Source organism: Callospermophilus lateralis, chromosome 6, assembly GCF_048772815.1.
Source record: "Callospermophilus lateralis isolate mCalLat2 chromosome 6, mCalLat2.hap1, whole genome shotgun sequence".
Taxonomy (NCBI): Eukaryota; Metazoa; Chordata; class Mammalia; order Rodentia; family Sciuridae; genus Callospermophilus; species Callospermophilus lateralis.
This window is the reverse complement of record NC_135310.1, coordinates 70,067,149-70,083,128: the sequence shown is the minus strand read 5'-3', so window position 1 is coordinate 70,083,128 and position 15,980 is coordinate 70,067,149. Positions and strand designations below refer to the sequence as shown.

The window sequence follows — 15,980 nt, the reverse complement described above, 5'->3', positions numbered from 1 at the left end:
GGAGTTAAATGTCTGTACCTCCTTTAATGGTCAGTGGAGTGAAGGAAGTTAAAAGTGGCAGCCTTCACTTACTAAGTGGGATATTTGTTATGTTGCGGTGACTTGATCCATGGTAATTATTATCCATGAAACTATTATATGTTAAGAAGAATTGAAATTGGTCTCCAAATATTTAAATGTTCATTCCGAAAAAGTATTTTAACATCTGGCAAGTCAAACAAAACACTTGTAGAGCCCCAGTTTGCCTTAAGGGTGGATAATTTTTTAATCCTTAATCCAAACTTTATTTCAGGAACTCTAAACCTGATTTTATGTTATTCCTCTGCAAGTTCTACTTGTATGTATGTATACAAGCTCTACTTGTATGTGTACTCAATACATCTCCAAACTATAGTCACTGTCTTTATTTCCAAATTTTGTTCTTGGCCTTCAACAGTTCCATCACCCTTGGGACCAACTGCCCAAAATAGAATACTTGAAACTGTCCTTGTCCTCTTACTCTTCATTTTCCAGTGTTTCCAGACTCCTGGATCCTAACTTTCTGGAACCAGCCCACTTTTCTCTGTTACCACTGTGCCTGTTATTTCTCTACTTTTTAAATACCATCTTGGGTGGCCCCCCTGACATCAAAGTATTTCCTTCTGGGAAATTTTATGTTGTATGTATTTATGTATACATTTAAATTTCTGTTGACTCTTCCCTACCTTATGGGACTTATCAAGTCTTCTTTTCAGACTTCCTGAGAAGGGCATGCTTAGATTATGCAAGGGAATTTTAGAAACCCCAACAAACCATGGTTGAGTTTCCTGTAGTATCCATTTTACTCATTTGCAACTGAATCAAAACATCCTTTTCATGTTATTACAAACAAAAGAGTAGAATTTAAATTTTTCATTAATATTCACAATAAAGTATAAGACTTCAATTTCTTTCTTTCTTTTTTTTTTCCCCTGCAGATGTTGCTGACAGACCTATGGGGGTAAAATGCACTCCAGTTTTTGTACTATTATTTTTGCAAAAAGTTTCAATAGCATTATCTTAAGATCAAAATTTAAGCTATTTTCCTGACACACAAAGCCTTTGTAATTTGGTTCTGATTCATCCTCTCTCTCATCTGTATCTCATGCTCTTACTCATACTGTGCCCATATGAATTTTCTTTGATTTCCCAAACATATCCGCCCCTCTTGCGTCTTGCTTTTGCTCAACTTCTCTTCCCTTTCTAGAGCAATTCTTTCTTCAAGTCTAAGGTCAAAAGTTAGCTTTTTGTGAAGACTTACCAGTTTTGAGGTCTTTTACCACTTTTCACTTACATTGTATTCTAATTACTTGCTAAAATTGTCTCCTTCATTACACTGTGAATTTCTGGAAAGCAGAGACCTCCTTTTAAATCCCTAGTGTCTAGCAGAGTGCATGTTAATGATTGAAAGAATGAATGATGAAACTAGCTGTTGAATATATTAATTTAAAAATATGTGTGTGTGAGTGTGTGTGTGTGAGAGAGAGAGTATGTGTGAGTGAACAAAATCCCAGAAAGCAACTCCTATAACTGTGATTTAGTGATGAGATTTTGGTTCGGCCAGATTATGTACCATATCGATCATGGTAATTGAAATTAGGAAAAATTCAACCAGGTACTTGTTGGTTGTAATTAGGAATGCTATTTGATAAATTTTATAATTTAACACCTTGCATATTAGTTCAGGAGAAAAAAAAATTCAACTATGAAGTTTTTGTTCAGATCCTCCACTCTCCTTCCTCTACCCTGTTCTCTGTCTGAGGAAATGAGCAATTTGTACTGCAACAATTTATACTGCAACAGATCTTCTGTATTGGGCCTAGGAAGAACCCTTGGTAGACCTGAGACAGGGAAGAAAATAAAGTCAGGGTAGTCACTCTTTTGGCTCTCTCTCTGCAATGGTCCAGTAGCCACTGTCTGACCACTTCCCAGTTCCTATTTAAGCCAAAGTCAGTGCACTGTGCTTTGTGATTCCCCTACATCCCCATCTCTGTAAATAGTCGCATATTCGATTGGCTTGTGGAATTATCCTGATTTGAGTGCAGCATCTGTTTCTTGTTGGGAACCTGACTCATATAATTCTCTTCTATTTCCATGAGTTCTTATTCTATAGACAAAAATCCAAAGTGAATAAAAATGGCTTTTTCTTTTTTTAACTACTGTACAGTGATAAGTTTAGTTCACCCGTAGGCAAGTGTGTGTGCAAGGCTAACTTTAAAGTGAAAAATGGTGTTTTTGCAAAATGTATTTATTCCAGAGCCATAGTTCAAAATTATGTAGATTGAAGAACATTTATATTTTAGGATAATTTTCTATTAAGTGGCATTATTTATTCAGGAACATAAATCAGTTAAAATGCATTAAAGTATTTCTCAGGGTAAAACTAAGTATACAAAAAGGTTTCATGAAAGTTTTGTGCTTAAAAAATAAAACCCAACTTGAAATATTTTGTGGATTACAATTGATATCAGTAGTAAGGAAGTTATAAATAATTTTGAAAGTTTTCAAATATTTTATATATACTCTAAAAGGCAAAAATTAATGATGCAACCAATAGTGTGCTAGTGACATAATTGTAAAATATTAACTAATTCATCTTTAAAACTATGCAACAGAATTAAAGAAAAAAAAACTCACTATGTATTCCTAGAATATTATGTTTAAGATTCTGAGAAAAATTGTTCTAGGTTATATTCCAAAGGATTAAAGTAAAAATATGTACTGGAACTGCATAAACAAGGTACTTACCATTCATGCTTTAGGCAGTGAGACTGACTAAAGATGAATTTTTTTTAAGAACCTATTGGTAATTTTCTAAATAATTCTTCTCCAAGTGATGCCCAATAGACTTTCTTCTTCTATAATGTTCTTTATAGTGGAAAACTTTGCAGTGATGCAGGGCCTTTAACTCCTAAGATTCAATCCTTCGTGTGTGTGTGTGTGTGTATGTGGTGCTGGGATTGAATCCAGGACCTTGTGCATGCAAGGCAAGCACTCTAGCAATTGAGCTATATCCCCAATCCTTTATATTTAAAAATAACTTTAAATACACTTTAATACAGAAAAAAATTCTAAAGTGAATATATACCTTAACTTCTCTATTTTAAGTAAATATTTTCCTACATTCATTTAGTATCATTCCTTTTCTTTTTTAAAATGAGAAATCTTTTCCAAAAATTGTCTTCTATTTTAACCTTCCCAAATGGCTGACCACATTCCACTATCTCAATGTCAGTGACTCTGGCTTGTCGGTTTTTCTCCTAAGTATGGCCTGTGGTTGAAGTTACTTGAACTTTTTAGTTAGTTGTGCGCTTAACCCCTCCCCCTTTATGGCACTTTCACATACTAGGGAAGTTTCAGCAGCACTATACTGGTATATTTGAGGGAATATTTCAGACTTCCTAAGAGTAACCCAATTCATGATTAAGCCAACTCATGATCTGATAGTGTTGAACTTTGTACTGAAGTTCATTAATAAGAAGAAATGCTGGTGACTATAAATCATTTGGTACCATCTGGGTGAAAAAATAAAGTAGCTGGAAACCTCTAGATAAGCAAAATACATTCATAACTAGAGAATCCCTGACAGCTGGCTCCACATTCTACCAGTCTTCTAGACCTAGTGCTAACCTTTGCTACTAAAACCTATCCATTTTGCTCTTTTTCACGGCCTACCTCAGTTGACTTTCTCTACTGTTCCAACTCCACTAATTGAACTGATCCACAACCAATACACTTCCATAATCCCCCACTTTTCAGATCATCCTGACTTAGAAAAGAATTTCTGAAAAATTCAAGACACTGATCTGAACATATTTACCTTTTGTTACTTTTGTAGCCAGAGGGTGTGGGATGTTGACTTCAGTCATACTTATTCTTACCCTCAGGGGATCCAGTTCCCAGAACAGGGCTAATTAATAAGTCACTTCCTTTTAGCATTTCTCCTTTTCTACCCCTTTCTACAAGTACAAAAGTGTTGCTTCAAAACACTCAACTACTAATTGGTCCCTTATTTTCCACCCACAGACCTGTTCTGCACACTGACCATCCCCCTCCCCCCAATTTCCTGGGCTATCAACCAGATTATAGCTGTGCTCTGCCTTCCTGCTGGGATCTAACACCTGCTCTTGAAAACCCCCTTTTGACTTTTGTTTGAATCAAAATTGAGTTTCTCACATTCTTTTTACATTGTTCATGGTTCATACTACCTCCTACACCCCTTCTCCTTTCAATTGCTCTTAGTTTCGCAGTAAATTTTACTATTGCATTTTAAATATATTCTCCACACCTGTTCCTCCCTGGTGGGTTTAGATTAAGGTCCAAGTGGCCTCATCCATTTCACTCTTGTTTTTCTTGACTGGAACTCCACCTCTTACACTGCACTCCAAAGTGTGAACTTTCTCTATGTTTCTTTGCCCCCTCAGTCAACTCCTCTGTTATTCTAAGCATTCTGACCTTGCTACTTCTGTTGCCAGACTGCTTGCTTACCTTTGCTTAAGGAATCCAAAAAAAAAAAAAAAAAAAAATCTTAAGATTGCAAATGTACTTAACCTTGCACTTATTTTTTTCCCCTGAGTTAGACTTTGATAGCAATTTCTCTATCCATTGAAGACTCTTTCACACATTCAACATTTTTCAGGTTCTAAGAACAGTTTTGCCCCATTTACTTCCCTTGTACTCCCCTAATGCTCCCCTACCACTTCCTGTTCTTCCACTCTTAGCAAATAATGAATAGATCTCCTTCTTTTACTAAGAGAATCATGGACGTCTGAGGGGAGCACCCTAAAATGCCAGCATTGGTTCTTAATATTGAATCAAATTTACTCATCCTTGTGTGTGTGTGTGTTTCAACAGAAAGAAGTGCTTGCCACCATCCCCCAGAATAACACTTTTATTCTGTACTTTTCATAATTATAGTTATTGATGTCATTCTCATCTTTAATATCTAGTCTTCAATTTTCCATATCATCTTGACCAACAGATAAGCTTTAGTATTTCCTTTCTTTCCTTTTGTGCTCCTTGAAAACCTGTGAAGTCTCTTTCCTTACCTTCCCTTATTGAGAGGGACTGGTTTTCACTCATTCTTCTTTTACTTCCATACATCTGAGGCAATTACACTTTTTCTTTATAATAGATAACATGTAAGCCAAAAGTATGTGTATGTGTATACACACACACACACACACACACACACACACACACACACATATATATATATATATATATATATATATATATACACACACATATATGTATATATATAACTTTAAAATAATGCAATAAATATACATATGCTCCTCAAGATTAAGAAAGAGATAATCACATCTAATCAAATGGGTTTCTGTCACTTGTCTCCCTTATAATGTCCTGAAGTTAACTGCTATTTTATATTTCATGATAACCACTTCCTTGTTTTCTTTAAGGTTTTGCTATAGGTATGTCCCTAATTAATGTATTATTTATATCAATGAAATACTTGTTACAACCTTTTTTCTTTTTCTTTTCCACTTTATAGATGCTCCTGTGGTCTGATTTTAGACTCCGTGTCCTATTGTCACAGCATTCATTGTATTTGCTTTCTGTCAACACTCATATTTTTGAATATTTAGTTTATTAATCACCAGAACTTAATTAGTGCCCAGGATATAGTACTTATTCCATAAATGATCATTAAATGAATTAGTAAAAGAAGACATTGGAAACAAACTTCTCAGAGGTTCAAATTTCTTGTATATTGAATAATTTCAATAGATGAACACACTTTGAGCAGAGAGATTTTTCAATAACAAGAATTGAAAGAAAAAGCATGTTCTAGTTAAAATTCTCTTAAATAATCCCATTCCTATCACTAATTGATTGCCACTTTGGGCCATTTACTTAACCTCATGTTCCTCTTGTTACCTAATCTATAAAATGAGATTGGACTAAATGATCTCTGAGGCCCTTTTCCAGCTGTGAAATTCTATAATTGTCATCAATGATTGCATAAATAAAAAATTCAATTAACAAGAATATCTTAATCCCTACACATTATAACTAAATTGAGATTTTACTTTTGCAAAGAGAAATTATTTTATACATACAGTAGGAAAAGAAAGTGCTCACATGCTTTCCTTTCTAGCCACAACTCAACTTCATCAACAAAATCATTTTTACATAATGTGAATAATGTTTTTTCTTAGTCAAATATGGGGACTTTTCTTCTTTGGAAGAGATGTCATTAAGAAGTCTCTATTTGATCCATGAATTCATCCTCTAGCTCAGGATAGACATATCACATGTGTTACCCCAGTCTAATAAGATATGTTAGGTTCTTGCCCAAAATCTAACAAGGCCCTCTGGTCTCTACATGAGGAGGATTCTTTAGGTCTTGGATTATAACTTGGCATCAAGTGTTTCTGGGCTGTTACAGACTCATGTCTCCAGCTTACCTTTGTTTTTGTTTATCCTTAGTCTTTGTTCTGCCTCTTTTTTATATGCTCTTATATTCTTACTATGCTCAATTCCACGGAAAGATTTCTGTGTAATGTCTTCTGCCTCACTGTCTCATGATGTAGAACTTGCTTTTTAGAACCTGTTCCTTTCTGGAAACTCTTCACCAAAAGTGTAATTGCTGCAAGATAGGAACTTGGGCACATATATGGTCCCAGAATAAAGAAAACCATCTAAAAACAACACACATATATTTGTGAATTTTAACAGCAATATTTTTGTAGAAATTATATCTATTAAACTTTACATATATAAAATGTACATATTAAAAACTTTTGATATAAGAATACACTTGTAAATCTGTCAACAGAATCATGGTGACATACATATCTTTCACTCCTTCAACTAATCACATGACCTTTTGTAATTCCTGTTTTCCACCCTTTCTCACAACCTCACAGTCCAACTCTGCTTTCTAATTGTACAGATTATTTTAAGAATTGTATACAAGTTGAATTATAAAATATGCATGCTTTATACCTGGCTTTTTCTCTCAGCATAATTATTCTGAGAGATATCCGAATCATTGCATGTTAGCAAGTAGTTCATTCTTGTATATTGTTAAGCAATATATCTGTTATATGGAATTCCCACAATTTGTTTACCTATTTATTTGTTGGATGACACTGGAGTTATTTTCAGGATTTGTCTATGCTAAGTAGTTTTTATAAACATTCATGTTCAAGTTTTGTACATATGCAATTTTACTTCTTTTGGGTAAATACTAGCAATAGTGTGACTAGAATATGGTAATTATGGTAAACTGCTAAACTGTTTTCCAAAGTAGATTTAAGAGGTTTTTGTTGCTGTTGTTTTGCTTAGTTGTTATTACAGTACTGGGGATTTAACCCAGGGTCACTCACTCTACCACTGAGCCCCACATTCCCAGCCCCTTTCTTTTTTATTTTGCAACAGGGTCTTAAATTGTTGAGGCTGGCCTGTAAGGTGCAATCCTTCTGCCTCAGCCTCCTTGAGTCACTGGGATTACAGACAAGTACCACAGCACCAAGCAAATCAGACTATTCTATCAGAATCATTGATATAAGGGTTCTAGTTACTCTACATCTACCTAACATAGGGTATGGTCAATCTTTTTTATTTTAGCCATTCTAATAGATGTGTAATAGTACCTCACTATGTGCAATTATGCAGAATATATAAGGAACATTAAAACTTCAGGAATAAAAGAGAATTAAAGTTTCAGGAATAAAAAAAATAACTCGGTGAAAATGGGGAAGGACATTTTATCAATGAACATATACTAATAGAAAACAGTGATATATATAAAATGATGCACTAGAAAAATGCAAAATATTGTAGAGATTTTGATTCTTATAGAATGACTAACACTACCATTTATATAATCTTCTACCATTCTGCGACATAGTCATGCATATTTAACAATATATATGCAACTTAGCCCTGTTTTTGCTATAATACAGTGAAGAAGAATTTAGTCCCTAAATATTTATGTTTCAGATTATGTCTTTGTTATGGATCACCATGAATGAAAAATGTCTACCACAGTTTTGTCTACCAAAAAATGTCTACCAAATTTCCGCCCATAAATGTTGTACTCTGTTTATAACTTCCATCAATGGTTAAGATTTCCTTTCTTCAAAAATTCATAAATCACTAACTTTCAAGAAATATTTTCAAATCTATTTGTTGAAAAACTGGTTTTAATTTTAGTGAATTAAAATGTCTTTTAATTACTACTCTTAGTAGTCAGATTTTCTATACATTTACTACATGAAATTCTTTAACTGTCTCTCATATCATTGACTCATATATCCCTTGTTGCCACCCTTCTTTTAATGAACTCTATGTTCATCACAAATATTTCTATATCTTTTAATAATGGTTATGATATTCCTTACATTCAGTTTAGTTTTTAGTTTATCATACTAAATACTATTGCAAGTATGATAAATATTTATGTCATAGTTTCTTTCAGTGACTAAACTTAGATTTATTTTCATAATTTTATTTTTATGAGTTTATATTTATATTTAAAATTTTAATTTACCATAATTTTATATTTTGAAATATGACTTAAACTTCATTCATATTTTTCTATTATCTGGCCATTTGTTCAAGATCATTGGTTTATTAATCTATTTCCTTCTCATTATTTTCCATATTTTTTAACCACATATTCTTTTTTATAATTTCTATTGTTGGAGTTATTCATCCTGTCACATATATTTAGTTAATTGATATTCTACACTGAATTATAATACTTTTCAGGATAATTTAATTTCTCAAACATACTTGTCATTATTCTAAAATTACAAAAATAATCATTTAGTTTGTTTTGCTGTTCATGAACTTTATTTTTGTTAAAATGAATATCTCATTAAAATTGTATTACAAGTTTAAGTAATTTGAAAAGAACCTTAGATTTTATGTTTTGTACCCTTATCTAAAAATATTGCATGACTTTCAATTTATTCAAACTAAGCTTTATGGCTTTCAGAAAATTTATAGTTTATTTCTTATGGATCCCATATATTGCTTATTCATTTTATCAATAAGTGTTTTATATTCAAACACTAGAGTATATGTATGCATTTATACAATGTCTCTGTATATATACTCTGTGTACATATACATATATATGTATATATCTCGACACATATATTTAATTATGCTTGCTATTTTTGAGACTTGTATATAGAAATCTGGGTGATTTGATTTGTTTAATTTGTTTCTAATCACCTTTTTTGAGTTTTCTTGTTAATTTTAGTATTTTATTGATTATTCTGAATTCCTTAGCTATAAAAACATTCTATCCAAAAAAATTATAATTTATTTTATTGACCCATAAAATTTTACACTTTATGTTCTATTTTGGATTATTAATTATATCACTTAAAACTTTGAAAGTCACAAAAATTTATGTGTTTTTCCAGTGATTTTTGTGTTTTCCCCCTGATTTTGTTAGTATTTTATATTTAATATGAGAATGACTATGTTTTAAATCTTCCTTTTTTCATTTACCTTTAAATCCATTAGTAAGATTTACTCAAAGTTAACTCAAATATCAGAATTCTTCCTCAACTTATCTGGTGGCTATTCTTTAAATATAAGAGGTAATAATAAAACTATAACATTTGAAACTATTATTTCCCCCAAATTATCATTATTGTCTGAAAGTAACTTCTTATTTCTAATAAAATATGTCAGATAAATTTAATGAATATATTGTTTTGGTGGGCCGCAGCCCGCCATCCCAAACATGGTGGCTCCACTGGGCGGTATGTTGTCTGATCTTCTGTCTGAGGCCTCTTGCAGGCCTCCCTGGCCAGGCTTCACTTCCTTAGGCAGAGCCTAGCACACCAAGAACTTCTAGCAGCACCTTGGTGGATGAGTTGTAATCGTCATTTGATGCTTGCTTTTATTCTCTCCTGAGTCAGGATTATGTCAATGGCACTGATCAGGAAGACATGCGAACTGGTATTGGTCAGTGTATTCAGAAGTTTCTGGATATTGCAAGACAGAATGTTTTTTTTTTCCCCCTACAAAAAAGATTGTTCTGAAGCCACAGCAAGTTATCAAAGGGGACGTCTCAGAACTAAGGAATGAATTGCAGTGGAAAGATGCTCTGGTGCAGAAGCACTTGACAAAGCTGAGGCATTGGCAGCAGGTGCTGAAGTCCATCAATGTGCGGCACAAAAAGCCAGCTGAAGGCCCTCAGGGCTCTTGGCCTACCTGGAGCAGGCATCTGCCAATATCCCCGTGCCTCTGAAACAGACCTGAGAGAGGTCTGGCCTACAAGGTAGACTCCTGCAAATAGTTTCTCCAAACCTCTCTCTGTGTGGGCATGGCATTTTAGAACAACTATTTGTCAGAGAATGAGTTGGTGTTAATTTTGTTTCTACCTAAAAATTTCCCCCAAGTTTTATTAATATATTATTTTTACAATAATCATTCATTTCCTTAATTTTAAGCAGAGTTATGAGCACCTACTCTGCCCTATAATCTTAGAGTAGATATTTGGAAATTATAAGGAATATGGCACCTTCCTTCAAGTGTGTCACTTTTTGCAAGTTACTTCTTGTTTCTGCTTCAACGGGTCACTGAATTAATAGTTTCAGGGGGTACTAAGCTAACAATGAATTCCTTTGAAAATATGAGCAAGTTTCTTCACTTTCCCTAATTCCTTACCTCATTTGTTCACGGGGAATCAAGGTAGGCTATGTCTACTATCTTTTTCCCTTAAACTCTATCACTTTATAGCAGTGCTTGTTAAATAAATAAATAAATAAATAAATAAATAAATAAATAAATAAATGTACACGAAAAACACAAGAAAAACTCAGGACTCAATAGAATATAATGGAGATACTAGAGGTTTTGGTTCAGAGTAAACTATACCAAAAGTCTAGAATCAGTGATTACTATATGAATGACATTGTATAAGTTATTTAAATTCTATGAGCCTGAGCATTGTTGGTATAAGTGGGAAATACTATTTTATGATTGTGATGAAGATCATGCAACAAAAAGTCTAGTGCCATGTGGGGTTGTTATTTCTTTAGAGTCTAACAAGAAACAAATTTCATACTTGAAATAGTTTGTTTGTAGTAAAATTGATTGAGAGGTACTGATTATGAAGGTGTAGGTAGGTGTATAGTAACCCCAAAGGCTATTTCAACATCTAGGGCTGAGTAACAGTCAAGTTATTATCACTGCTAAATCCAGGAGAAATAAAGGCAAAAGTAATTTTGAGCTCTTGGAAGAAGACAGTCAAAAGTAATCCAGGTCTTGAGGGAAGCAATAGACTTTGGTAGAAAGATACAGTCGACCTAAATGGACACAAACAAGCCTCATTCAGGATGGTTTCAAGTGGGCTTGCTGATAAATTTAATCAAACTTGGGCTCCAGAATTTAGATTCTACTAGAACCTATGCTATCCAGGTATCTTCATATAAACATATTCAGAGGAAGCTCCTCATGTTGGAATTGAATGAAGGTAACAAATGTCCAGAGTAACTGAGTCCATAAATGACCGGAAGACTGAATACAATTTATAGTACAGATTGAGCTTTCCTAACTTTAAAATCCCAACCCTAAAATGCTCCAAAGTCTAAAAACATTGCCTGCCAACCTAATACCACAAGCAGAAAATTCCACACCTAACTTCATGTGATAAGTCAGTTAAAAGCACAGGGGCACCACAAAAATTATGCCCTCTGGTTGTGTTTCAAGAAGTATAATAAACATAAACTTCAATCCCACTCTCAATATATCTGATTGTTTATATGCAAATATTTTGAAGACTGAAATACTTCCAGTTTCAAGTATTTTGGGTAAGGTATACTGAACTGGTATAATGAAGTCAGAAGGATAATGGAGTATCTGATATCACTTTCTAGTTTTTCCTCACCCAAAACCTGTGATATTTATTTAAGAATATGATATGAACTAATCTGTGTTCTGATCTTCTTGTCTCATGTTCCTCTTGCCCAAATCTTCCCAAGCCAGTTTCAACCTCAGCCTTCTTAATACAAAGGTCTCAGTCTTTTTTTTTGGGTGTTCCCCCCACCCTTCAAGTAATCTTATAGTCTGGATTTAATCAATACAGGTTATAGGTTATAAATTATAGACTGGAAATTATGGGTTAATGAAAAGTAACAATACAATAATATAATCACTGTAAGACATAGAATTTAATTTGCTAGCAATAAGATATAGATGATGTAAGGTGATAAGTGTAAGCTTATAGGTCTAATATACTTACAGATAGTTACAGATAAATATAGAGATGGGTATAGTTTACTAGAACAATAGTTAAGTATAAAAAATAACTAGAGACAAGCATAAGTAAGTATTGCCATATCAACTCCATCTTTTTTATTCCTATGTGAAACTTGTTACATAGGCTGTTCTCAAGATGTTATTTTTAAGTTGTTTTTGTGTAGACCCATATAATTAGGATATAGACTCATACAAATGAGGATGTAGACCCCCATAAATGAGATTATGGTTTTGCTCTGCTAACTGCATTTTCAGCCCCTGTATTCCACTTGCTTGCAATTTGCAAAATCTTATGAAATTCCATAGGAAACTCCCCGGGTATGGTTTTCTTCCCCATTTTCTTCTTTAAATATCTTAGCCACAGGCTGTTCTTTCAGAGAACCACTCTGTAAGAAACAGTCTCTGGCCAGGTAAAATTGGCAAAATAAAATTCTTTGATTTATTTCAAATTTAGACTTAGTGTGTTTTTTGAGCAGCAGCCCCATAACAACTGGATCTTTATCAATTGATTTCTACAGAAAGCTGTGCTTCACTTCAATATGTTCTGAAAACTGCTGTCTGGGAGTAGATCCCAGCTGCTCTTTGCCCTTCTATTCTGAGAGCTCTGCATCTACTGGCAGCTGCTTTCTTTTTGCAGAATTAGCATTCTTTCTTCCTTCGATGATGATGCAAGAGAGGTCTTCAGCCTCTGTGTATAGAAGAGTCACTTGGTGTCAGGACTGAGTGTGCTGTGGCAGGGAAACAGATATCATAATGCTTCCTTAGGCAGCCGTAGCTCAAGGCATTCTTTAATTATTTCATGTATTGCCTGTCAGGAAATTAACAGAAGTGGGTGGTACAAGGAAAATAGTGCTGTAATAGAAATTTGAACCCTGGCTATTAGAAGTTTTGTCTGTTTTCCAGCTATGCAGTTTGTAAAATTTACCATTTTTTACCATAAGCTTTTTTCTTTCTCATTTGGAGAAATGAAATAATACACTGCTCTTTTTTGGTGGGGTTTCCAGGGATTAAACTAAGGGGAACCCACCACTGAGCCATATCCCCAACCCTATTTTCTACTTTATTTAAGGATAAGGTCTCGCTGAGTTGCTTAGCATCTCACTTTTGCTTAGATTGGCTTTGAACTTCTGATCCTCCTGCCTCAGTCTCCTGAGCTGCTGAAATTACAGGTGTGCACCACAGTTCCTGGCATACGCTGCTCTTTTTAACTCACGTGATTATTATGAAGCTTATGTAAGATAATGTATATGGGATGAGTTGCAAAATGTAATGTGGAAGCAACTACTACTATTTGGAAAAATGCATTTTCTTGAGCCTTTGAAGCAGCACACTATGTTGTGTAAATTAGTATTGACTTTGTGTTTGTATTTTCCCTCCTGACTATCCAAATGAAAAAGACATTTTTCTCATGGAAATCCTAAAGGATATTAACTGGTCTTTCCTCAGTATGTTTAATATAATTCTGAAAATTAATAGGTAACATTTAGCCTAATCACAGACAGAAGGCTGCACAAATCAAATCATAATCATGTTCATTTTACAGTGATACATTTTATAAGGGTAGTGTATACCTTTGCTAATTGTGATTTACTTGAACAGTTTTCAAGCTCCCATATAATTTCTCCTTGAACTGTCAAACTAAGCATTTATATATTGACTTGAGGAAGAAAATCATATGACTTTCCTTAAGGCCAATGACTATTATTAATAAATTAATGCTGGTATTTCTCTGTTATATTCAGATGAATCAACCTACTGCATGGCTGTTTGGGTCTTTAAATGTTTATGTGAGTTAAAATTTTATTAGGGAATGTTATTTTGCTTATATTTCTTCTTTTATAAACCAAATCATAATAAGTACATTATTATTGCTTAATATTATATTTTTATTAGTAGTAATTAGATTGTGTATAATATTTCAATGTTTTGCAAAGTGGATTTTAAAAAGGAAAATAAGAATATTAAATCAATACTTCAAAACACTAACATTTCTTCCATGTTTTAGAATTTTAAAGTAATTATCTCATTTATTTTCTCTATTTCAAAGAGAGCACTTAAATATGTTTATGAACATAGCACATCTTCCCATAATATTCACTTGTCTTTATTGTTTGCTTTTTATTATATGCATTTTTAAGTATTAATACATTCATTGAGAGTTTACTGTGGGTTTAGTAGTAGACACCAGGTGCTCTTTTTTTTTTTTTTTTTTTTGGAAGTAACAGAGTTCAGATTTATTGAAGGTGAAGTTAGCACTGCATTAGAATGGAGTGAGGCTATCTAGCAAGAGCCAAGCTCAAGACCACAATGTCTGGAAATTGGGTTCTTTTTTTTTTTTTTTTTTTTTTTTTTTATTCAAAACATTATAAAGATTTCAGAATCACATCGGTTACACATCCACATTTTTACATAATACCATAATAGTAACTGTTGTATTCTGCTACCTTTCCTATCCTCTACTATCCCCCCTCCCCTCCCCTCCCATCTTCTCTCTCTACCCCATCTACTGTAATTCATTTCTCTTCTTATTTTTTTCCCATTCCCCTCACAAACTCTTATATGTAATTTTGCATAACAATGAGGGTCTCCTTTCATTTCCAAGCAATTTCCCTTTTCTCTCCCTTTCCCTCCCACTTCATGACTCTGCTTAATGTTAATCTTTTCCTCCTGCTCTAGGGTACTCTTATACATTGCTGGTGGGACTGCAAAATGGTGAGTCCAATATGGAAAGCAGTATGGAGATTCCTGGGAAAGCTGGGAATGGAACCACCATTTGACCCAGCTATTGCCCTTCTCGGACTATTCCCTGAAGACCTCAAAAGAGCGTACTACAGGGATACTGCCACATCGATGTTCATAGCAGCACAATTCACAATAGCTAGACTGTGGAACCAACCCCGATGCCCCTCAATAGATGAATGGATAAAAAAAATGTGGCATTTATACACAATGGAGTACTACGCAGCACTAAGAAATGACAAAATCATGGAATTTGCAGGGAAATGGATGGCACTAGAGCAGATTATGCTAAGTGAAGCTAGCCAATCCCTAAAAAACAAATGCCAAATGTCTTCTTTGATATAATGAGAGCAACCAAGAACAGAGCAGGGAGGACACCAGGTGCTCTTGGGATTGCCTTCTGATAGAGAAAATGGAGATAAACACATACTCAAATAATTAAATAAGGCACTTTCCTCTACTAGTAAGTTCTGAAATAATAACAGGGGAATATACGATCAGTAGTGGCTGAAGTACATAGGAAGAGCTGCTTGCTGTAAGTGGAATGTTCAATGAATGTCTCTTTCAGAAAGTAACATTTGAACTGACTTATTACAAAGTACCAGGATTTTGAAGAGTTAGGGCAAAGAATGTGCAGAATTTAAGTAGAATATGATGAAGTACTGAAGAATGAACTTGGCAAAGGAAGTCTGTTTAGGTGAAGTGTGGTGAACAGTTACGTAGGGGAAATCAAATCAAGCAGTGCATTGAAAAGTAAGGAAGTGATTTTAGGTTTTATTCATTCCAATTAGAAGCCATTGGAAAGTTTTAACCAGAGGAGTGATAAGAGTTGATTTTATTTGTAAAAGTTTGCCCTAACACACGGAATATGAGCCAGGTGAAAGACACTCAAGGAAACTGGGAAACAAGTTACTGTATTCTAGATGAGAGAAAATGAAACATATCAAGATGATCAATGCTTGGTGCAA

The 15,980-nt window shown here is 33.9% G+C and overlaps 1 pseudogene; it reads left to right on the top strand.

Annotated features, from left to right (window-relative positions):
• The first annotated feature begins 9,692 nt into the window (after nucleotides 1–9,692).
• Nucleotides 9,693–10,272, top strand: LOC143401893 (mediator of RNA polymerase II transcription subunit 28 pseudogene; annotated as a pseudogene).
• The last annotated feature ends 5,708 nt before the right edge of the window (nucleotides 10,273–15,980 follow it).